Genomic DNA, 25,449 nt, shown 5'->3' with positions numbered 1-25,449 from the left:
GACTCAGGCGGGACTCAGGCGGGACTCTGGCGTGACTCAGGAGTGACTCAGGCGGGACTCTGGCGTGACATCAGTCAGGGTTTTACACCTTTCACAAGCTCAGGTCAGCTTTGATTGAGTGCGATTGACTGACATTTTGGTTGAACAACTCTTTGTATGAGTTTGTTTGAGAACTGCGTTAGTGATTTTATGGGTGTTTCTCACGGAGGACTTGAACCTAAAGTAGCTTTTTGTCCGGCACATTTAAATTCATTTTACTGATGGGAATTGTTGCAAACCAGTAAATAAATAAAGTAAGTGGCAGCAACATGCGCTGCCAGAAACACGACAACAAGGAGTGAAAGCTGGTCCTTCTGTCTTTTACAACAACGTTTCCATGACTCTTTGTTTGACCTTGTGAAATGCAGTTTGACAAAAACAATAATCTGAACTCGAGGTCCGGCTCGGCCGTGAAGCATTCCTTTGAATTAATGAGTTTATGGTGTTTTAATTCCGTCTTTTAAAATGCAAATTCAAATTAGCATAACAGCAGAAACTCTGCTCAGCCAGAAGGAATGCAAATGTGAGTTGCTGTTGACAACCGATTTAGCAGGAAAAGATCACGGGAAACTTCCTCCACCAACAGACCTGCTGCTTGACTTTCTCCAGTCGCCGCGCTGCACTCTATCACAAATGAATGGACTCTTAAGACTTGATGGTGATGGTGTGAGCAGCGAGTTGGGAAAATGGTGAATTACTGGATGTAGAAATGCGAGCCGGCACTAATGGATGCAGAATGAGATAATCAAGAGGCTAACGACGACAGGAATGTTTGTCGGAGAGAGCAGCAGTGAAGAGCTTTGTACTTCGCTTTAGACATTCAAAATGCATCCATTACCCAAACTGTACCCGGCCCGTTCTTACACACTGACTTACCATTTCATGTTCCTTCAGGGCGCATGAATGTATCCCAATACAAAGGGCCTCTTCTAGACTCACAGCTGTGCATGAGACTTTCGCTGGACTCGCTGCCCTACTTCGGCCGCATATTGCCACACAGACACACAAATACAGTCAGCACATGAAGCTCAAACAGTGAGACACTCATGGTACATGGGATATGTGGTGTTAGACCTCAGAGAGTCCAAACTGACCAAATGAAAGAGACCCCTGTCTGGCCTGTGTGTCGCACTTTGCATTGTTCCTTGTAGTGATGTGGCCCAGATTCCCCAAACTGGGTGCCGTGGCTAAAAGAAGCACTTTGTACACACACTCGGTTAAAGTATGCGCGGGTTTGTCGGCACTCGAAGATCGGCAGCATCGGTCACGTCCTGCCTGAGTGATGGTGCCGGGCTCAGCCTTCTGCAGCCACTTAATGAGGGTTGTTGGAAGTGTAATATGACTTTTGATTGGCTTGTCCTAACAAAGAACATCCATGCAGACCCTTCGCCAAGAACTCAGAGATTATTCTTAGAAGGTGTGTGAATATTGTTTCCACTGTTTAGTCATTTCATCGTCAAAAAGTCGTTTGACTGCAAACCTGACAACCTGTAATATTCTCATGTCAAAGGGTTGTTCATGGTCTGGGACAAGAGTCAGGAAGTGAACAATGTTATTGTCTAAACTGTGATCCAACTAGCACCAATGATGTGTCGGTGGACCTTCTTAACACGGGACAACTGAAACATCATCCACCGCAGCGTGGGACGATTCTGCACCTCAACATTTGTGTCCAAGTTCATTGCCAATGTAGGAAATAGAGTTCATTATGCTTGGGGTGCTGGCCTAGTGGACGAGTGGTACGGCTTCCAAATACAACACCAACCATTGTACCTGAGCAAGGTACTTAACCCTGAGCTGCTCCAGAGAGACTGTCCCTGTACTTAGTCGCTCTGGTAGTTAGAAGCCTTTCCAACATCCAGGGTCTTAGTGCACTTGTTCGGCTACGACTGCGAGAACACCGATCAGTTTCTCAGATCTTTAAGACCGACTGTCCTGTTTGTATCCAGACTAGTGTTGGGAACCCAAACTCAGTTTATCCCAGTTACCAAATGTCATCGGTTCATAAACACTACACGTTACACGCTACACGTTGGCGCTCTCTCCGGGCGGCATGACGCATTTTATTTTAGTTATGTCTCGGCACCATGGGAAGATGGATACGAGTGTTGCACCAGCAAAGCTCTTCAAGCTGAAAACAATTAGACAAAATGAGTGTGAACAGTGTGACTCCTCAAACACTTGTGGTTACACTCCAGTGTGAAAACACTCTGTTTGGCTGCATTCAGAACAAATCACGTCGACATGGATGATCGTTTGAGCCTTGTCTCTTCTTGTCTCACTGCTGAGAAATGAATGAAGTTCTATTTAAGTGCGGTTGGAAATGTTAAGATCATAAAAACACTTTGACGCAAAACAACAATTGTGAAATACAAAGTCTACTTGTGCTATGCTTGTAGCGAATGCTGACTCAGCCAAACTGCTCTGGTGCCAGTATTATAGTATATACTGTATGATTTATTTCTGACCTTGGCCATCCTCACACTGTAAGAGTAAATAAAGATCACATGTGTTCTGCACGTATCTTGATCTTACTCTGTAGGACATCACGTATGTGGACCAGATGGAAATTGCTTTTTTAGGAATTGGAAAGCAGAAGATGTGTCACATGTGAGAGGAGGACTCAGGTTTGGAACGTGTGCCTCTTCACCTCAGTGTCAGTCCGCCTGCCTCAGCCTGCGTCGAGGAACCCTGGAATAGTTACAGACTTGCATTTAAGGGAAATAACTCCAGAAAAGCGTCTGTCACCGCACCTCTCTGAGTCTGAACTAATGCCAAGGGTTGTGTGAAAAACAAAAGCATGATGTGGATACAGAACTTGGGAGGGAGGGGGGGGTGCCTGCCAAAATATGTGCGCCGCTTGATAGCTGGCTTGCTTTCAAGCATTGAAAGGAGGAGATGGAGACACGGAGGGAATGAAGGAAGAGCCGGATGAATAAGGCAGAGAGACATATTATGAAACTATTTTCCGAGTGCTGGGATCCCAAAGACAACGACGTCACAATTAAACCAAGTATGCACATGTTGTGCAGCCTGTAGGCGGACGAGGGAGGGGGTTGGTTGTCATTCCATTTTAAATTTAGCCGTGGGCAAAGCGGGAAAGGAAGCTTTCTAATAACACGTTAGCGCTCATTGATTTCTGTTTCTATTTTGGTTTCTATCATGGTTTTATTTTGGAGTGTGTTCTGGCCCCGTCTCCACCCGCTCCTTCTCTTTTCCATTGAGAGTGCGGTGTCAGTGAACTGCTCGTAAAAGTGAAGAGAGTTTTGCTCAGCATGGCAAACTGTGCCCTTTTTGTTTTTGCCACAAAACCAGCAAGTGTGACTCAAGTTGTTTTGCATCCCTGATCTAAAGAAACTGGACGCTTGCTTTGCGGGAGCTGAGGCTGCAAGAGAAATTGAAAGATTATTGGTTTTGCCTCTGACAGAGTTGATGTTTATGATGGGAGAAGAACTATGATGCAACATATTACATTTCAATTACACTTTATTTTACGTGTCCATGAACCGATAACTTCCTGGACACGTTCCTAGAACTGGATAATGAAGTTTTGAGTGTTGAGTTCAGAAGCATCGTGTTCAAACCAAAGTAAATACTTTATGAAGTCGTTATTTATTTATCTGTGGGAACTTTGTTCTTTCTTCTGTGTTGAATTGTGTACAAGTCTATAGGTAAAGTTACCTTTATGTTAGCAACATGGCTGTAAGGATCGCAAAGTCGGCCCGATCTCCAAAAGTTTTCAGACGTTCGTGTTCCCCGGATGATGAATCCGACTGACTTTTCATCTGGTGCCACCTCCAGGTCAAAATGTCACTTTGGTTTATGGCTAATTAGCACGTGTTAGCATGCTAATACACTAAGTTAAGATGATGACCTGCAACATGTTAGCATGCCATGCTAGCGTTACCTTTGAGCACTTAGTACAGTTTCACACAACATGGCTGCAGACTCGGACATGATTACAACACGTTTGTTGTTTATTTATTTCCTGGCTGTGTATCGAACACCAGAATCTATGAAAATATGTGCTTCTATTTCCACTCTCCATGTCCAGTCACTTGTACAGTTATTGTACGTGACGACATCCCATTGAGCTGTGATACATGGGAGAATACGTTGCGCATGTGTCATTAGTCAGAGTTACTGTTCTGGAGCTGTTTGCATGTTTCTGCCCCGACTGGATTATGGGATTTTACACCATAACCTTCTCTTCACTCGCTCCACAAATCCGGCACTGAAGCGTTTTATTCGACGTGTTTGCATCCGTATGGTGCACGTTTCAGATGAACCCTGTTTACAATCAATAGGACACGTCTGTTGCCTCTACATGTAGTGAAGAGCTGCATAAGACATTTGTAGTTTTTCCAAAATTGTTATCTTGTTATCTGTCATCTGCTTCATTTCATGTTCTGTGTTTGTTTGCTGGCCTCTGTGAATGATGGCTAAAGGCTCTAAAGTGGCAAGAATGAATCAGTGGGCAACACTGACACAGATCGGGGCAGACTGTGTATCAGACTCTATTTCTGCACTTTGCCTGAGGTCCAATGCTCAGGAGTTGCACAGATGTTGTTGCCAGATGTGGATCAATCTGTGACCTCAGCTTCGCGCTTCACCTTAGTACAGTTGCCTGCACATGTAAGAAAACACAAACACGCACACACAGACTCGTCGGGAGTGAAGGTGTGTATCTCTGGGTAAATCCCCCTGCTGTGGTCTTAATACGTTTCCGCTGTCGTGCAGCATCGGTACCAAATCACAGTGTGTGCCTGCTTTTATTTAACTCTTGATAGAGTTGCTGTAAAGCGACTCTGTGGAGGGTTTGTACCACTTGTTGTGCTGCAGAGCGATGTTTCCTGAGCTTGTCAATCAATCTGTGTGACATGTTGTTACTGTTGCCTGTCAGCTCTCACGCTGCACACACAGTTTACAGTGATAACCGAGATTCACCATCACAACTGGTGAAACACTGGATCCTGGATCTGTGAACTGCAGAACGTCAAAACAAGCACCCGGCAAACGTTTAAAATGTACGATGTTATTTCATTGTAACGTAATCAGGTTCAGCTGCTTTGTCCTTGTTCTATTCTCAAGCAGGATGTTTGTTACTTTTAACATTAAATAAGATAAAAGGCTAAAACACTGTCTTAGTAACGTCAGCTGCGGGTTCTGGAGTGCAAACATCCTCAATTCCCATTTTTAAAATATTCAAAATAAATAAGACAGAGCTGCTAACGTTAGCCTAACCTGACAACATCCAGTACGGCTGCTTTCAGGGGTTAGTGAAGGATCTGCTCTTCAGACGCGGAGACGTGCTAACAGCTGGTGGCAGGAACACCATGATTGTGCCCTAGTGGCTGCTCGCAGTACTGCAACGGCAATCAGCATTTTCCCCGTTGTCAAACGCGTATGACGTCTGTAACACTGTTGGACACTTCCAGCTGTAAACGATGTCGGTTATTACACTTAGTATTGTACTTTTCTAACTAAGGTTTTGTTTTTGTGCAGTTGGCCGCACAAGCAGACAAAAACCAGGGAATCTTTTCGGGCTCATGTGCTCAGTGAGCAATTTTCCTTCAGGTTAATGGCCCCCATTTTGGAGTCTGGAATCCAGATTTTATGATAGATCTGAGGGCAATATGCTGCTAAAGGTGGCTGTAAAAGAGGAGAAAAAGAACCAGGCCAAAATCCAATGTAGCGACGCAGCTTTCAGACGGGGCTGCTTCTGTAGGACACATGTTGATACGGCGTTAAGGATTCACACAATACATCTGCATCCTGCTAAATGTAGAATATAAAAATGTGTTTGTGTACAAAGAAAGCTCCACAGGGAACCTTTGCACGGCACCTGTGGGATGAAATAAATCCCTTTTCCATGTCGCTTTGGTTTCATATCCATCTCAAGAAACAACTTACTGAGAACAGAGAGAGTTCAGATGTGTCCTTTAGTTTTGATCTATTCTGGTAATCCACATGGTGTAATTGTGCAACTTATTTCTAAAGATCTGAGTGTCGTTTTCATCCATTCCCAGAGGGCTGCGGCGGACAAACTGCATGAGGTCCAAGTCGCTCTGCAGCCGAGAACGTGTTTAATACTGCGTGTTTTATTTCCTCTTTGCTTTAAGTTGTGGCATTTGCTCATAGAAACGTTTGGAAATATATATATACGTGTCTTTGCCATGAACATATCTGTTTCCAATGAGCTGCACAGACGTGCTGGAGGTTCGTCTGCAGCTCGACATCTAACAAAAACTAATCAAACGATCCTTTATCTGCATTTCCTGAGCAACGAGGACACTCTTACGTTTGCCTTTCAGAAAGATGTAAACGTTGTAAACTTTCTATTTGTGTTGATTCAACAGCAGTTTGTGTGATGTGTGTGATGCACACTCAGTTTCCATAGTGACCGGTTACTGTAGATGTAAAAAACTAACGTTTTCCATTTGAAATGTGCATAAAGTTGGTTTTGTGGTCAAAAATGAAACCAGATGCAGCATTTTTATTTTAAGAAATTGGTCACAAATACATATTTTCAGTTTTAAAAAGTCTCAGTAATTTCCTAAAACAGCTGGTTTGGCTCAAACTTGAGGAAATGGTGCATTTCTGGGACTATTTTCATCAGGGGATTCATCCACATTTGGTGCCCTCGTGCACCCTCGGGGGCACAAAGTTCATATCATTATATGATATTAACATTAACTACATTTTATATTACAATTTCAAATGTATTGTTAAACACATTAATTGTTTGTTTTAATTTAAATCTGCATCTGTAGATCTGCAGAGCGCCTGTTGGCTTGGCGATGGGCCTGTATTATGTAACTTCCTATAATATTAAATATTATATTCAGTGATGTTATATTGTGCAAGATGTCTTTGGTTCATATGACAAAACATGAGAAGACTTTAGTCCATAAATGAATTGTTGGATTTGTTGACGATAATGAAAATGTAGAATATCACTTTATATATCTTTGTATGCTTTAGTTATAGCTCGGTGCTAATGGTTTAAGATGTTATAAACATCGACGCCTCCTCCTCTTATTTTCTGTCGACTCTCTATCATCCATCAAAGCCAACATATAACTTTAAACCCACATTACTGCTGGAACAGATGGAAGTCCAGACACCTGAACACTTTGCACTGCAGGCCGCTACATCGGCAGGTTAGCTAGCGCCAGTTAGCTGAGAGGCTAACACGAGCTGCAGCTGGCTCATCACTGGACACGGTGTTGGCCCACGTTCAACGCATCAGTGAATGTTTTATAGCCCACATCTTGAACTTTAATGACGACTGGCTCTAACAACTGAAAACATCTGACACATGGAAGTGCTTTTACTTCCCACTACCACTGCTCCCCCCCCCCCTTCCAGGTCACATCCTCGAGAGGTGTTAAAAATCCATTTCTTATTTTTCATGTAAGACTGGAAGGCACATTTGATTGTGTAGCTTCCGCTGTAAATGAAGCGTGAGGCCTACTTCCTGTCTGGCGGCTCTCTCTCTGATCATTGTTCTGATCAACGTCCAAACGCTGGTTCATGATGTTACGTTACTGAAGAGAGAGCAGAAGCATGTACACCATTTAACTGGAGATTAGAAAGCAAAGCTGCTCACTGGAGAACAAGTTTACAATTCATTCAAGAGGCATATTTGTCCGCTCATGAGAGTGAAACGTAAACGTTTGTGTTTTATTCTGGGAGGATGATGCAACTCAGCGATTTGTCAACCGTGCAAAGTTGAACTTGACACAAAACATTTGTGCAGATTTATTTTGCCGACACGAGCGGATCCACATATTGCAACAATGTTATTTTAATGATGACAGATGTCACGAGAACCGATGCTTCTGCACCAAGTCGATGCCAAAATTGTGGAAACGTGACGGTACTCGTTCTCCGACGGTACCGTCGGATCTCGAGGACGATAGAACATGTGTTTGGGACGCAGTAAACTTGACGCACTTGTGTTTTCCCTAAAAATGCTACATTGTAGCAACAAATCTGTGTTAAAAATTGGCAAGAGGAAAGCTAGTTAGCGTTAGCTGTTATCATAAAGTCGAGTCGAGTTGCATTATGTTGCGTTCAAGCTCTATTCTATAAAAATGACTTTTGGACGAAGGTTAGTTAAAACTTTATCATGATGTGTTCTTGTAAAATGTCGTTTTTGACACTTTAATAAATCCAGTTGTTTGAAGGAGATAATATAAAGTAGATATTTGAGGAATTATCACCTGCTAACTTAATAAAGGAGTGTATGTTGAAGTAAATGGGGTTTATAGTTTAGTTTTTTGTCGTGGTATCGAATTCGTATCGAGAATCGTGGAACTTCACTGGTTTTGGTATCGACTGCTAAATCTCTTCTATCGTGACATCCATAATAATAACTTGTGTTTAAACGCAGGTCAGAACATGGATCAGGTTGTTTAATATTAAGTGAGCGCATCTGAAACGTTGGTATTCAGAGTGGACACACACTGTCGGTAAATACAGTCGAAGTTGAACCAAGACGTCTGATTCTGATAATTATACGTCTGTGAACTACCGGTCTCATCTCACTGCTTGTGCTCCTTGTCAAACTTCCTGTTTGTAATGTTGGTCAAATCTCTAAAAATAAGTCCTGCGTTGTAGTAAAGAAGAAAGATCCTTTAGCGAGCCTTCACCAGAGAGCAGCAGCGTGTTGTCCGGAGCCTGTTCCCTCCCCAGCTGCTGGGGAAAGCTGGGTGTGCCGTTCAGGGTCAGAGAAATCAATCTTCCAAGAGCCTTGTAGCCTGTTGGACAGGGACGAGCTCAGTGTACACAGAGCACGCTGACCACCCGCCAAACCTTTATGGATCCAAAGAATTCAGCCGGGGTGACATCATGTGTACAGGCCTGGACGTGTGCTGCCGGGACGTCACCCTGTTGGATGTATGTGGGACATGTTATCCATCCGCCATGTTCCACATGCAGTTAATGTTGTGTAATGTTGGGTTTTAGCTGAGTGTGTGTGTGTGTTTTCCTCCTAAAAGCTGGCAGTGTTCCTAGCTAGCGAGGGTTGCGCCAGCGTGGTATCCAGGTTTCTGCCCCAGAGACATGGAAACCGACCAATCAGAGGAGTTCTGGAGGGTGCCCATTACTGACCTATTTGTAGGGCAGGCTGTGACACTTTTTGCAAACGCTGTTAACTACCAGAGCAGACGTATCAGGAAGACGTGTAGAGTTGGATCTAGTCTGAACAACACATTTACTTCGGCTTATTGAATTACATTTCGAAGCTCTTGTTTACAAACTCATCAAAGTCGACGTGAATTTCTCGTTTTAATTTGACTCGTTTTTTCCGCTTTGTTTTTTCTTTTCTGATTCTGCAGCAAACAGCTCCTCGCTCGTCTGCCAAGAAACATCTTGTTCATCCAATGCATGTTACTGCCAGCCTGGCAGCCATTATGCCTCCTCCTCCCCCCCCTCCCTGCCTGCCTGTCTGTCTGGGATAACCTAGTGTTTACTGTAGAGAACTGGTCACTCCTGCTAAAGCAGTGGGAGGAAAACTCCGACCCAGACTGTGTACCGGTGTAGTGCTGTTGGTCCCGAGCATACATCTCACTTCCTCCTATATATCCTCCTTCTGCTGCAGCCTGCAGAACACAAAGACTAATGAGCGAAACATTTGTTCTAAAACTACACCGGAAACTTTCTAACAAAGACTTTGCTTTTACAGTGTGTTCTATGAATAGGCTTCACTTTGAGGTACATGGTGAGGCGTTCACAGAGTTCACAGCAGTTTCAGCGCGTCTGTGTTTTATTGCTCTTGTTAGTGAGCAGCGAGAGAATGATTACGGCCTGGACCAGCGGATTAAATGAGCTCTTACACTTTAAGTGTGTACAGTCCCTGAAATATCGGGCAGCTGGGAGAGAAGGAGGCCGGGGTCGGGAAAGGTCAGCAGTCTGGGTCCGAAGGTCAGCTTCTAGAAATCAGTGATGTCGCGCGACCTGCAAATCCCTCCCCGTGCACAGCCACCAGCGAGCGGTTAGGTCCCCGGGAGTGAAACAGCCACAGTGGTGCAGGATTACAAGATAACTTTACACTTTCTTTTTCAGGAAGGGGCCATGCGGTTGCCAGAATACATCGTGTTATTGCTCAGATGGCGTATAATGTGCATTGTGCTTTCAGGGATTGTGTTTACATACCGTTGTGAATAATAGATAATGCCTCACTTAAGGTCTCGTCTGGGATAAGCTGCTGAAATGCATCTTCATGTGCGATTCAGGATCACAGTAATCCTGGATACAGGTCCTGTGGTGTATCTGTGACGTCTCTTTACGCTTACTAATAAATACTTCACTTACTGATTACGAGCATATAAGAAACATATGGCATTATATCAAATACAATGAATGATAAAACCACTAAAAGTTCAAATAAAATCCACATAAATGAAGAAAAGGTAAATAAATAATATGATTTAAACTCCATAAAGACACAGAGTACAGCACACGTCCTTCACCTTCGCCTCACACGTCCAAAACCTCTTCAGTGTTTCTTATAAAAGTTTTTAAAGAGCCAAACTTGCTGTTAAATCTTTCAACTACCTGCCAACAGAGGGGCCCCTCCCACCCCCCCCCCACAGAGCGCACTCACAGGCCCCGCGGCAGCCTGAAGTGATGGTGAGAAGTGTAGACTTTAATCTGCGTCACTGGTGAATTGTTTGTTGTTCGTCAGGTAGAAGTGTCAAACATTACAAACGGACAATCTCTGGCCTTCAGACTGTCGGGGGGGGGGCTCTGGGACTAAATGTTTTATTGATTCATCAGGAAAATCCTGAATAATAAAACCTGCAGACGTGTTCGGGGAAGTGTTGATGTTGTGATGTTGTCCGGTGTCCACACACAGCTCAGTGACGAAGCTCTCGGAGGTAGTTTGACACTGATATGATGAAAACAGTGTGACAGAGCAGGTATGTGGGGGGGGGGGGGTCCCTGCAGCCCGCCCACAGGCTGGACGCCGGTCGCCTCTCTGTCACAGCTGGCAGGAAGCAGCGCTGACTCAGGCGATATGAACATGTATTCCCTGTAGCGTGCCCTGTCTGCACACACTCAGCACTCGCGGTGCAGCTAATTCACACACTTGTGCAGATCTGCTGTAACACAGAGGTCGTGCAGGGGTCGTGCAGAGGTCGTGCAGAGGTCGTGCAGGGGTCAGCGTCTCGTGTCGCATCCTCCAGCAGATGCTTCTGTGTCGCAGGAGAAGGTCAGTGTTATCTGTGCAACCAGTTCAGAGCAGGAAGTGAAACCAGTGTTCTAAATATATTATTCTTTTATATATTATATAATTACATTTTAGTGACGGCGTATAATAAAGAATATTAAAAGAAAACTCAGATTAAAGTGGAAGATTTAATATATATATTAAATATTCTCTGAGATTATACTAAACTACTATATTATATATATTCATATATATATATATAAACATGTGAGAAATAAATCTGAAATTCTCTTTTACTCACAAAGTTCTGACATTAAATCTCTTTAATTCCAGTTTCTTCTCAGAAGATTTGCATCAGAATATTATCCTGAGATGATCCTCACGTTCCCCTCTCGGCTCAATCTGCTTCCACTTCAAATGTTTTACTTTTAAATATATTTGTTGCTCTCTCTGCGTCTGTTTTGCATATTTTCTTTATAATCTCTGGTCCTGCTGCTGCTGTGCCTCCTCCTCCTCCTCTTCCTCCTCCTCCTCCTCTTCCTCCTCCTCCTCCTCCTCCTCTTCCTCCTCCTCTTCCTCCTCCTCCTCTTCCTCCTCTTCCTCCTCTTCCTCCTCCTCTTCCTCCTCCTCCTCTTCCTCCTCCTCCTCCTCTTCCTCCTCCTCCTCCTCCTCCTCACAGCAGCTCTGTCCACTAATAATTACAGTTACACACGACGCTGCTTCTGCAGGAAACATAGCTGTTGTTAGGAGCGTGTTCGGGGGCTTCTTCCCGTGCAGGAGGTGTCACGCTTGTGTTTTACCCCCACAGGAGGATTTAAACGTTGAGCTCTCCGGAGTCTCGTGATGTCTTCTGGTTAAATGTTGTGTTCGTGTGAAACCAAATCAACTCTTTAGTTACAATGTTTCTGAGTTAGCAGAACAATATAAAGAGTCTTCAGACGCGTTTACAGACGAGTGTATATATATATATATATATATATATATATATATATGTGTGTATATACTATATATATATATATATATATATATATATATATATATATATATATGTATATATATATAGTGTGTATATACTATATATATATATGTATATATATATATACTATATATATATATTATCTTATCTATATATAGTATTACTATATATATGTATATATCTATCTATATATATATATACTATAGTATCTATATATATCTAGTATATATCTATATACTCTTGTAGACTTACACATAACTAAAATAGGTATTATAAATATAGTATCTACTTATACTAGTATTAGTATACTCTCTATAGTTATATCTTATACTATACTATATGTGGTATATATATACTATGTACTAATATATATACTATATACATATAATATATCATAGAGTAGTTAGGTATATATACTATAGATATAGAGATATACTATATAGATAGATAGTATATAGATATATATATAGTATAGTATACTATATATATATATCTACTAATACTAGTATATGTACTATATATATATATATACTATAGATATATAGTAGTATATATATAGTATCTATATATATATATAGTATATAGTTATAATATGCTGTGTACTAATATAGTCTTACACCATATATCTAGACATATATATATATCGTATAATACTATACTTTATATATATGTATATATATATTTATGTATATATATATATAGTATGTATAGTAATACCTATATATAGAGATGTATATTTGATAGTAATACTATGTATATTATATATAGTATATATATATATATATATATATATATAGTATATATTTATATATATAGTGTGTATATATAGTATATCCACATATATATTATAGTCTATATTAATACTAATATATATATATAATATTTGTATATATATATATGTATATAATATTATATATATAGTATATACTATATATATTAGTATTATATATATATAATATGTAATATCATATTATATTGTATATATCTATATATATATATATACTATCTACTATATATAGATACTATCTATATATATAGGTGTACTAATATATAGTAATACACACATTATTATCATTTATATGTGTTATATACTAGTATTATATCATCACAGTAAAAGAAAAGAGAAGGAGAAAAGGGAAGATACACCATCTAAAAGAGAGATATAAAAAAATCACGCATAACTCTAACAAGAATAAAAAAAGACACAAAGATAGAGAGAAGAGAGAAGGAAACAGAAAGATACAGAAAAATAGTTGTATTATTATATATATATATATATACAACACGATATATATATATACGATATATATATATATAGTATTTATATATCTAGAGTATATATTATAGATATATTTATATATATAGGATATACAAATAGATATATATACATATATAATATAAAGATATAGAGTAGATATAATATGATATATATATATATAGTATATTATATAGATAGAATATTAGAAGAAGATATATATATATATATAGGTATATATATATATGTATATATATATCTATATATATAAGATAGATAGATATATTATATGAGAGGGAGGGAGTATAGATGATAGTAGATAAACACATATATAGAAAGAGAGAGGAGACCAAAGAATATAGAGTATCTATTAGATATAGAGAGAGAGAGAGAAGAAGATCGATAGGATAAGAATAGTAGAGAAGATAGAGAGAGAGCTATATATAGATAGTAATATATAGTAGATATAGATAGAGAGTATCTATGATATATATAGTAGTATATAATAGATTTTATAGTATATATAGATATATTATATATATATATATATGTGTATATATATATATATATTATAGATGCAGAGAGCACCAACGAGATGTAAGTGTAGAAAGCTTCAGTGCACTTTGAATGATCACTGACGTTCAGCAGCCTTCATCGATGATGAAAATGATTCTGCAGCCGTTTGTAAAAAGCTTTGCTGACATGCAGCATTAATGATTGTTGTTATAACCACACGTTCATCTCTCCACGTGTTTATATATTATATTAATATATATTCCATATTTCAGCTTCGCTGCATCATTTATTATTTAGATACAACATCAAATACAGTAAACGACAAAGTAAGAATTCTTCTCAGAATAATAACAAGTAACATGTTTCTGCTGCAGATCTGATTAATACACAGCTCAAACCGCTGCGTTCATACTTGTCAGAATGAAATGTTAGTTGCATTCCTCCGTTCTCCGCTGATCCAGACAGATTCCCCCCCCCCCCCCCTCCCCCCCCGTCTCTCTGCATCTTCTCCCTCGTTTTATTTCATTGTGAACAGCTTACTGCAGTATCCTTAAAGTCCCTGCATGTGTCCTGAGTTGTCCTCTCTTACCCAGCATGCACCGCAGCGATCTGGAGCTCTGTCGGCTCAGGATGGGCGCACACTTTTGATGTCGGGGGAGGGAGGGGGGGAGGACAGGCAGACGCTATGATGCTGCTTTATATACTCCTTTCAATGCTTTCCCTCAGCGCCCACTGCTGTCATCAATTTGAAAAGGGCTTTATTTTCCAACCCCCATTATGCTTTTTTATTTTTTCAGTCGAGCCCTGAAATAGTGTCCATGAGGCTGAAAAAAAACGAGGGGGGGGGGGGGTGGAGAAAAACTTGGTATTGCTGCAAACAGACTCTGCAAGCCGGCGCATTGTCCTGATGTGACCTACACTCGCTCACGCAGACGAGAGCAGAGTCAGGCTGAAAGGGAGGTGTGTGTGTGTCTGCGTGTGTGTGTCTGGGCTGGTGTGTGTGTGTGTGTGTGTGTGTGTGTGTTGTGTACGGTAGTGATATTAGTAAAGCAGGAGATATAGGAGATATATATTTAGATATTTTCTCAGTCTTCATCTGCAGCATCGCAGATGCACAATATTTTCCACTCTGTGTGTTCACGACATCAGCGTGTGCGTCTCACACACATCACTCGCTCGACGTTCAGCGTTATCATATCGAACATCTCGGCAATAATTCACTTAGTGTCTGAACAATTAAACGGTCAATTGATTTGTAAATCAGGAGAAGATTAATCATCTGTCGTCGGTCGTGTTTTCAGACAAAATGTTCTGATTCATTATTATATCATATTATTATTTATCATTATTATATATTATTTATCATTATTATATATTATTATTATTTATCATTATTATATATTATTATTATTTATCATTATTATATATTATTATTATTTATCATTATTATATATTATTTATCATTATATATTATTATTATTTATCATTATTATATCATATTATTATTATCATTATTATATCATATTATTATGTATCATTATTATATATTATTTATCATTATTATATATTATTATTATTTATCATTATTATATCATATTATTATTTATCATTATTATATCATATTATTATGTTATCATGATTATATATTATTATTATTTATCATTATTATATATTATTATTATTTATCATGATTATATATTATTATTTATCATTATTATATATTATTATTATTTATCATGATTATATATTATTATTATTTATCATTATTATATATTATTATTATTTATCATTATTATATATTATTATTATTTATCATTATTATATATTATTATTATTTATCATTATTATATATTATTATTATTTATCATGATTATATATTATTATTATTTATCATTATTATATATTATTATTTATCATTATTATATATTATTATTATTTATCATTATTATATATTATTATTATTTATCATGATTATATATTATTATTATTTATCATTATTATATATTATTATTATTTATCATTATTCTGTCTTCTGTACGTCCTCATACCATGATACCATCAGCGTTCGACTGCCAGTGAATCCTGAAACGATGATTTTCTTAACGTTGTGAAACAGAACTATCTGATTTGTTTAGTTTAAGATTGAGGTTCGGATTAAAACGATTACGAGACACGAGCTCCTCGTGTCTCGTTCATCGTGGCCACTAGAGAGCGCTGTTTCACATATTGTTCGTAATCAGCTGCTCGTACTGCTCGGCCTCACCTCTGCAGGTCGCCTCCTCTCCCAACGTCCTACTTTGTTTTGTTGCTATATAAAGTGAATTCTTAGCGACGCTCCGGTTCAGGTTGAGTTCACGTCAGGACGCTCAGCCTGCAGCTTTGCTCTGGTTCCTGCTTTAAGGTTAAATCTCTTTTTAAAGGCAAACATTCAAAGCAGCGTTCCTTCCTCTGCTCCTTCCTTCATCTTCTCACTTTACCTTTCTTCAACACGCTGCACGGCTCCTGGTGCAGACTCCTTTGTGCTCCACAAGCTGTGATGAAACTGCTTTAAGGTTAATGTTGATACGAGCGTAACACGGCCGCTTCACATTCAAAACTTTGCAACAATACGAGACTTTCTGCACTTTTCCCAGCAGGTTTAAACATCGCAGGGAGGGATGGGAGACACGGCCGCAGTGCAATGATCAGACTTCACCTGCTCTTCCTGTCGCATGGGAAACTGGAGACGGATCAATATCTAAACTCCCGATACTACGTCTGGCTTTGATGGTCTTTAGGATGAAAACGTGTCACATCAGAAGTTCCTCATTAATTCAGTGAATCACAATAAACATTCAAAAGAGCATTTTAACATGTTCAGTCATTAAGAGTTAAAGAGGATGTTTTGCGAATCATTCAGCAGTAATGAGTTGTGTTTCCACAAGTCGTGTATTAATGATGCATTCAGCTCATAAATCCTGACACATTACAGGACATCCACAGGTTTACACCTTCAAAATAAAAGCAATTGCACAGTTTCGGTTTCTTTATTCCCCGTATGTAGAGGTACAGAAGTGTAGCATGGGTATGTAGAATGGGTTCCTTTTCCAAGGATCTGTTTGGTCTTTTTTTAAACATGAATCACAAAAGAAAAGGATATTAAATTAAACTTGGACTTATAAGATCCACCCACGATGTCCCCTAAACTCTATAAGGGTTTGTGTTGTGAGTGCAAATACTCTGGCACAAGAGCTGGAGCGATGCCACCGGAAAAAGTGCAGAAGAAGAACTTCGTTAAATAAATCCAAACAAAGTAAACTTGTGATTTTGATCTCGAGTGTCGATCAGTTTCAGGAAAATCAAAAAGCATCTACGAGACACGATATCATCATCAATGGTGTTTCTTTAATAATGCCGTCATCATAAAGAAGTCTAAACGTGATATGATGTGACTTATTTGGATTCTATTCATTTTAATTAGTCAGGTATGCTGTTAAACTTCTCTACAGAAGAAGAACTCTCTTTTTGATCACAACATAATTTCTGTCAAATGTTGTATTTGTACTATGTTGTTTATCCTGTACACACGACATCTATTGCACGTCTGTCCGTCCTGGGAGAGGGATCCCTCCTCAGTCTCTCCCTGAGGTTTCTTACATGTTTCCCCCTTTAATTATGGGGTTTCTTTTAGGAAGTTTTTCCTTGTGCGATGCGAGGGTCTAAGGACAGAGGGTCTAAGGACAGGGTCTAATGACAGGGTGTCTAAGGACAGAGGGTCTAATGACAGAGGGTCTAAGGACAGAGGGTCTAAGGACAGAGGGTGTAAGGACAGAGGGTCTAAGGACAGAGGGTCTAATGACAGAGGGTCTGAGGACAGAGGGTCTAAGGACAGAGGGTCTGAGGACAGAGGGTCTAATGACAGAGGGTCTAAGGACAGAGGGTCTAAGGACAGAGAGTCTAATGACAGAGGGTCTAAGGACAGAGGGTGTAAAGACAGAGGGTCTAAGGACAGAGGGTCTAAAGACAGAGGGTCTAAGGACCGAGGGTCTGAGGACAGAGGGTCTAAGGACAGAGGGTGTAAAGACAGAGGGTCTGAGGACAAAGGGTGTAAGGACAGAGGGTGTAAAGACAGAGGGTTGTAAGGGACAGAGGGTCTAAAGACAGAGGGTGTAAGGACAGAGGGTGTAAGGACAGAGGTGTAAAGACAGAGGGTCTAAAGACAGAGGGTGTAAGGACAGAGAGTCTAAGGACAGAGGGTCTAAGGACAGAGGGTCTAAAGACAGAGGGTCTAAAGGACAGAGGGTCTAAGGACAGAGGGTGTAAGGACAGAGGTGTAAGGATAGAGAGGGTCTAAGGACAGAGGGTCTAAGGACAGAGAGTCTAATGACAGAGGGTCTAAGGACAGAGGGTGTAAAGACAGAGGGTCTAAGGACAGAGGGTCTAAAGACAGAGGGTCTAAGGACCGAGGGTCTGAGGACAGAGGGTCTAAGGACAGAGGGTGTAAAGACAGAGGGTCTGAGGACAGAGGGTGTAAGGACAGAGGGTGTAAAGACAGAGGGTGTAAGGACAGAGGGTCTAAAGACAGAGGGTGTAAGGACAGAGGGTCTAAGGACAGAGGGTGTAAAGACAGAGGGTCTAAAGACAGAGGGTGTAAGGACAGAGAGTCTAAGGACAGAGGGTCTAAGGACAGAGGGTCTAAAGACAGAGGGTCTAAAGACAGAGGGTCTAAGGACAGAGGGTGTAAGGACAGAGGTTGTAAGGACAGAGGGTCTAAGGACAGAGGGTCTAAAGACAGAGGGTGTAAGGACAGAGGGTCTAAGGATAGAGGGTCTAAGGACAGAGGGTCTAAGGACAGAGGGTGTAAAGACAGACGTTACACACGTTTAAAACATTTAGTGGTCTGGTCCTTATCTTGGTAAGAGCTCTCCCGACCTGTATGAAGCCCATTGTTTGAAGCTGCTCTACTTTCATCAAGACGTTCTCTTTTGTTCCTAAACTTCCTCCCTCGACATGTTTACACCAACAGAAACACGTCTGGTACGTGTGTTTACCTGAATGGACAGAAGGGAAGCTCTGCAGTGATTTAGGGCGTTTGAACATTTTGTAACCTGCGGCGCGTTTAGACCGTTTCTCCAAAATAAAACCCACAAATGCACGTCAGGTGCCTGAAGCGCAACAACAGCAGCCGTGTGCAGAAACACTGATGTAAACAACTGGATGGAGGCGCCTCTCGCTGCACAGAAGGTGACGGGGGTGATCATCCCTGAAGCTAATATGAGCAGATTCGATGCAGCATGAAAAACACTTGAATGATAAACTGTGATATCAGCTGGAGCCTTGTTATTGTGTCTTTAAGTATCGGACGCACTCGGAGCTCTCGGGTCACTGCACGCTCGGAGCGTCCGGAGCGATTCCTCAGAGTTTATTGTGAAGTAATTTGGGGTGCACAGTGCTAATCACATGAAGCATGAAGTGGGGAGTCCCCAGTTTGCATTCATTACGTTTCCCTCTTGAGGAGGATGATGGTGAGGAGGAGCCGTCTCCCCCTCAGCACAAGTTACTGCGGTCGGCACCGTTCATACGTTCAGCTCGCTGCACCGGGAACAAGATGACTAACAGCTATAAAGTAGAAGCTGAAATTGTGCGTCACATTGTCAAATATAACTCAAATCACCATGGAAACTGAGTAACAGTGTAACAGTGGGTGTTCTTTTTTCACACACTTTCTTTTCATCTCCCTCCTCGTGTCTCTCTTGTGTACTCTGACATTTCTGTAAAATAGCGTCGCAGTCTGGAAGTGTTCTGGAAGCGGCTGCAAAGATTTAGTGCGAAAACAGTAAAGTTAGAATCAATATTACATATTGTCTTATATATACTTTGTGTCACTAACCTCAGGTAACGATATAACTAGTTATGTTGCAGGAGAATTTGGATTCTATTCATTTTAATTAGTCAGGTATGCTGTTAAACTTCTCTAGAGAAGAAAAACTCTTTTTCAACACATAATTTCTGTCAAATGTTGTATTTGTACGATGTTGTTTATCCTGTACACACGACATCTATTGCACGTCTGTCCGTCCTGGGAGAGGGATCCCTCCTCGGTCTCTCTCTGAGGTTTCTAACATGTTTACCCCTTTAATTATGGGGTTTCTTTTAGGAAGCTTTTCCTTGTGCGATGTGAGGGTCTAAGGACAGAGGGTCTAAGGACAGAGGGTCTAAGGACAGAGGGTCTGAGGACAGAGGGTCTGAGGACAGAGGGTCTAAGGACAGAGGGTCTAAGGACAGAGGGTCTATGGACAGAGGGTCTAAGGACAGAGGGTCTAAGAACAGAGGGTCTATGGACAGAGGGTCTGAGGACAGAGGGTCTAAGAACAGAGGGTCTAAGGACAGAGGGTGTAAGGACAGAGGGTCTAATGACAGAGGGTCTGAGGACAGAGGGTCTAAAGACAGAGGGTGTAAGGACAGAGGGTCTAATGACAGAGGGTCTGAGGACAGAGGGTCTAAAGACAGAGGGTGTAAGGACAGAGGGTCTAAGGACAGAGGGTCTGAGGACAGAGGATCTAATGACAGAGGGTGTAAGGACAGAGGTGTAAGGACAGAGGGTCTAAGGACAGAGGGTCTGAGGACAGAGTAGGACAGAGGGTCTAAGGACAGAGGGTCTGAGGACAGAGGGTCTAAAGACAGAGGGTCTAATGACGGAGGGTCTAAAGGACAGAGGGTCTAAGGACAGAGGGTCTGAGGACAGAGGGTCTAAAGTCAGAGGGTCTGAGGACAGAGGGTCTAAAGACAGAGGGTCTAAAGACAGAGGGTCTAATGACAGAGGGTCTAAGGACAGAGGGTCTGAGGACAGAGGGTCTAAAGTCAGAGGGTCTGAGGACAGAGGGTCTAAAGACAGAGGGTCTAATGACAGAGGGTCTAAAGTCAGAGGGTCTGAGGACAGAGGGTCTAAAGACAGAGGGTCTAATGACAGAGGGTCTAAAGTCAGAGGGTCTGAGGACAGAGGGTCTGAGGACAGAGGGTCTAATGACAGAGGGTCTGAGGACAGAGGGTCTGAGGACAGAGGGTCTGAGGACAGAGGGTCTAATGACAGAGGGTCTGAGGACAGAGGGTTTAATGACAGAGTGTGTGAGGACAGAGGGTCTAAAGACAGAGGGTCTAAGGACAGAGGGTGTCGTATCCTGTACAGTCTGTAAACACTGAGACAAATGTGTAATTTGTGATATTGGGCTGTATAAATACATTTGACTTGATTTGATTTACAGTATTCTCTCATCTCACCTGGACATGAAGCTGAAGACAGGACATAAGAAATGTCAGATTTATAATGTAATAACAAATAATGTGCTCTAATATATTCATAACTAACACATTTTTCTTGAATGCTCCGTGCAGTGCATCGTTTGTTCTTTGGCAGTTTTGGTGCACTGAACATTATGTTCCTTCTATAAAAAGTTGCATTTCCAAACCACAGTCCACCTGTGTAAATGTGTACATGTGTACATGTCTGCCGGGGCTTCTTAAAGGGACCCTGTGGAATTATCTTGTACATCAGCAGAAGTTATGTTTGTACTCAGTACATCACAAACATCGTAAAACATTTTCGAGTCGCTCTTTTGAAGTATTTGACATCCAGCATTGTTCACATCCATGTTTTCTTCTTCTCTGCCTTAATTGATGTATTGCAGCATATCTCGGTGTGTTATCCTCCACCTGTGGCCGTATAGGTCGTCTGTGCGAGCAGCTTATTACCCATATTTACATTTATTGTTTAACCGCGACCTCTAGTGGCCGTAGTAATTATGACGGGAGCAAAAGGGGAAGTCAGGTGATGAAGAAGAGCGAGAAAGTCAAACAAACACATGACTTTCCTCCTCTGGACTGTCCTGTGTGAAACGTGACTTATTTAAATTTACGTACACAAGTACACTTATGAAAACTACTTACATTATGTAAGCTACTTAACGAAGGTACGTAACCTAAATTTAACGTACCTAATTTAAGTTTAATTGCTTAATGTAGGCTGATTAATTTAGTAAGCTAACGCAGGACTTTCACCCCTGAGCCAAACGTGACTTATTTTTACATACGTTTACTTACGTTACGTACAATTTAACTTAGGTTACGTACAGCAAACTTAGGTTACGTACGTTAAACTTAGGTTACGTACGCTAAACTTAGGTTACGTACGCTAAACTTAGGTTACGTACACTAAACTTAGGTTACGTACGTTAAACTTAGTTTACGTACGGCAAACTTAGGTTACGTACGTTAAACTTAGGTTACGTACACTAAACTTAGGTTACGTACGCTAAACTTAGTTTACGTACGTTAAACTTAGGTTACGTACGGCAAACTTAGGTTACGTACGTTAAACTTAGGTTACGTACACTAAACTTAGGTTACGTACGCTAAACTTAGTTTACGTACGGCAAACTTAGGTTACGTACGTTAAACTTAGGTTACGTACGTTAAACTTAGGTTACGTGCACTAAACTTAGGTTAGGTACGGCAAACTTAGGTTACGTACACTAAACTTAGGTTACGTACGTTAAACTTAGGTTACGTACGCCAAACTTAGGTTGCTTACCTTAAACTTAGGTTACGTACACTAAGCTTAGGTTACGTACGTTAAACTTAGGTTACGTACGTTAAACTTAGATTACGTACGCCAAACTTAGGTTACGTACCTTAAACTTAGGTTACGTACTCTAAACTTAGGTTACGTACGTCAAACTTAGGTTGCTTACCTTAAACTTAGGTTACGTACACTAAGCTTAGGTTATGTACGTTAAACTTAGGTTACGTACACCAAACTTAGGTTACATACGCTAAACTTAGGTAACTTACGTAAGCTAAGTCATGTAACAAACATACTTATTTTAAACCGTTATCATTTACTGAACCTAATCAATACGTTTTGTATCAATTCACAACGTTAACCACTTTCTTTAAATTGCAACCGTTTCTCAATGTCCGCATGTCGCTGCTAGCCTTTCCATCTGCAGCAGCATCGAGTAAAAAGATTAGCTCACAGTGTTCGCTCGTCATAATAGTGCAGCAAGGACGGAGCACCATGAAGGAGTACCGATGTTTAAAAAACAAATGCAGGAACCACTGCTTTGTTGTCGTGATGTCGTTATTTACCATCGTTTTTATAGCAACTTTCAAAAACAGCAGTGCTTTATAGTGAAAATTCATAATAGCACACGACATGAAACGTGTACAAAATGAAGGTCGCTTTGTTTTGAGCCGGACCGTGAGATATCTAACAGCAATTAAAGATTCAAGTATTGAAGCAGATTTAAGCTTTGTATAAGACGGTGCCGTGTACTGTGTGTTCCCCGGTGTTACTTTGGTGACTACAATTAACTGATGGGGGCCAAGACTGTCAAAATACGTAATAAAGCGGATTATCCTTTAATGAGCGAAGACTGTTGATGCGGAGCAGAAGCGCTTCAACCGGCTGCAGGATGCAAATGAAGAGAATATGTAAAGTAGCAAAACGTACAGAAAGGACTCGATCATGTACCGACAGACAGTATTATACAAACATCCAGATGTAAGTACATTTCCCCTCAGATGAACTGCGTGTGTGTGTGCACGCTCGCATGCTCGTGCACGCTTGTCTGTGTGTGGACTCGTGTGTTAAAGACTGCAGACAGAGCACGGAGGCAGGAGAAGCGTTCCCATTAGAGCGGCCATTAAGTGTGATTACAAGTCTGTTGGCGAGAGAGGACCAGCCCTTTCCTGCCACTGAATTAATGACATAAACAAATGCTTTCCTTCCTCACCCCTCGCCATAATCACAGCACATCCGATCTTAACATGACGTCCCATGATTTCTGGCAGAACACCAGACTGAAAGTCCATTTCTGCTTCTGTGCACCCGTTGTTTTGTCGCTGTTGTTTTATTTATGGCCGTTTTCCTCTCAAAATGCCGTTCTTCACTTCAGGAGCTGACACACACACACACACACACACACACACACACACACAAATATGAAATGACTCATTTGAGGGCCGTCGGTGCAAAAAGGAAGAGAAATGTATACTGTGATTCCTCCGCCCTTACTGCAGCGTGAGTAGAAGTGTTTGTGGTCGTAGCATCATGTGGAGACCAGCAGACCTTTCGGCCGCTGTGGGAGCTGCTGTGTTGCATGTAGGTCATCTGAGCCGGATGTCGTGTTCTGACAACATCCTGCCGCACACACTCGGCACAGAAGGAGTGAAACTGTCGCTGCATGACATGTACTCCTTCTGACGTATGACTGCAGAGAGACAATGAGTGCTAGATGTTCATGATGTCTGTGCCCTCAGCGCCAGAAGCTTTTAAACTTTAAACACGCCTCGGCTCAATTTTTAACGCCATGGCAACATGTCTGAGGACCTACTGGCTTTCCTAGCTGGACTGTGATTATTGTACCTCGATTGCTCATCATCTTGTGCGTGTGTGTGTGTGTGTGTGTGTGTGTGTGTGTGTGTTTTTGTAGGTGTTTCTCTCGAGGAGCTCAGCAGCTCCTCAGCGCTGCCTGGAGTCAGGCTTCCCCACTTCCTCTGGTAAGACCTTCATGTTGCTCAATTCCACACAGCGAGAGTCCTGCAGCCTGCAGAATGCCAATACACAGTGTTTCTCTCCACTAGACCTCCCTGCTGGGGCCCAGACACACACACACGCACACACACACACACGCACACACACACGCACGGAGAGAAACTCTAGCAGTTGCAAGGCGTGATGTAAATGTAATGAAGCTCAGACGTTGGTGCTGATCCAGGCTGCATCATTATGTGCCAGACGGTGATGTGTCTGTTTCTTGTGTTTCTCGTCTCTGGGATTGACAGCTGCAGACTCTGCATGTTTTCCACAGGGGGAGTCACAGGGCTCTGGGAAATCTGTATCATTTGGAGCAAAGATTTATTTTACTTCTGAGCATGTCAAGGTCTTCTCCTCCATGTTGAGTTTCTAAGTTGGACTTTCTCACCTTGAGATGCATTTAGCAGCTGTGCTCTGCAGCGTCGGGGCGTATCTCTTCAGCAGGTGGAGTCTGTCCACTATGTTTTCAAGCAAGAAGCCAACAAAGACGAGAAGATCTGTAAGTGCTGTGGGAAGAAATAGGAAAAGCCACATTTACAGCTCAAGGACAAGTCGCTCTTCTGATGAGTCACAAGCTTCAGAACGCTGTTAAATAAACCCTCATGTGAGGAGGTTAAAGAGAGCTTATTTTACTAACTTTGTGTGTTTGTGTGTGTAGATTTCTGTAAACAACAGTTACATTACATAATGCTCATTTGCATATGTCAGAACACTTGTAATATAAAAGGTAGTGTGTTAATGTGCGCGATGAAGTGGGGAGGTTTCATGATCTCATCTCTTAGTTAATATTTCGTCTCCTTTGAGCTGCTGTTTCTGAAGCCGACATGAGAAGCACATCATCATGCAGCTTTCCACATCCACATGAGATATATAGGAATCATTTCAAACACTTGTCTCTGAGTCCGACCCAA

General features: G+C 41.2%; 1 protein-coding gene across 7 annotated transcripts in view; it reads left to right on the top strand.

The window, feature by feature from the left end:
• The window catches only part of thrb (thyroid hormone receptor beta), a 94,338-nt gene that overhangs the window by 27,155 nt on the left and 41,734 nt on the right, over window positions 1-25,449 (top strand). For 4 of the 7 annotated variants that reach the window (XM_029442949.1, XM_029442951.1, XM_029442955.1 and 1 more), the window contains exon 2: window positions 24,435-24,501. The exons of the other annotated variants lie outside the window; for them this stretch is intronic. The gene's annotated coding sequence lies outside the window, so the exon portion shown is untranslated. The remainder of the gene's footprint in view (window positions 1-24,434; window positions 24,502-25,449) is intronic. 7 annotated transcript variants of the gene reach the window in all.

This window comes from Cottoperca gobio, chromosome 11 (genome assembly GCF_900634415.1).
Source record: "Cottoperca gobio chromosome 11, fCotGob3.1, whole genome shotgun sequence".
Lineage (NCBI taxonomy): Eukaryota > Metazoa > Chordata > Actinopteri > Perciformes > Bovichtidae > Cottoperca > Cottoperca gobio.
Note: the sequence above shows the minus strand (reverse complement) of the source record. Positions and strands in the feature narration are given on the sequence as shown.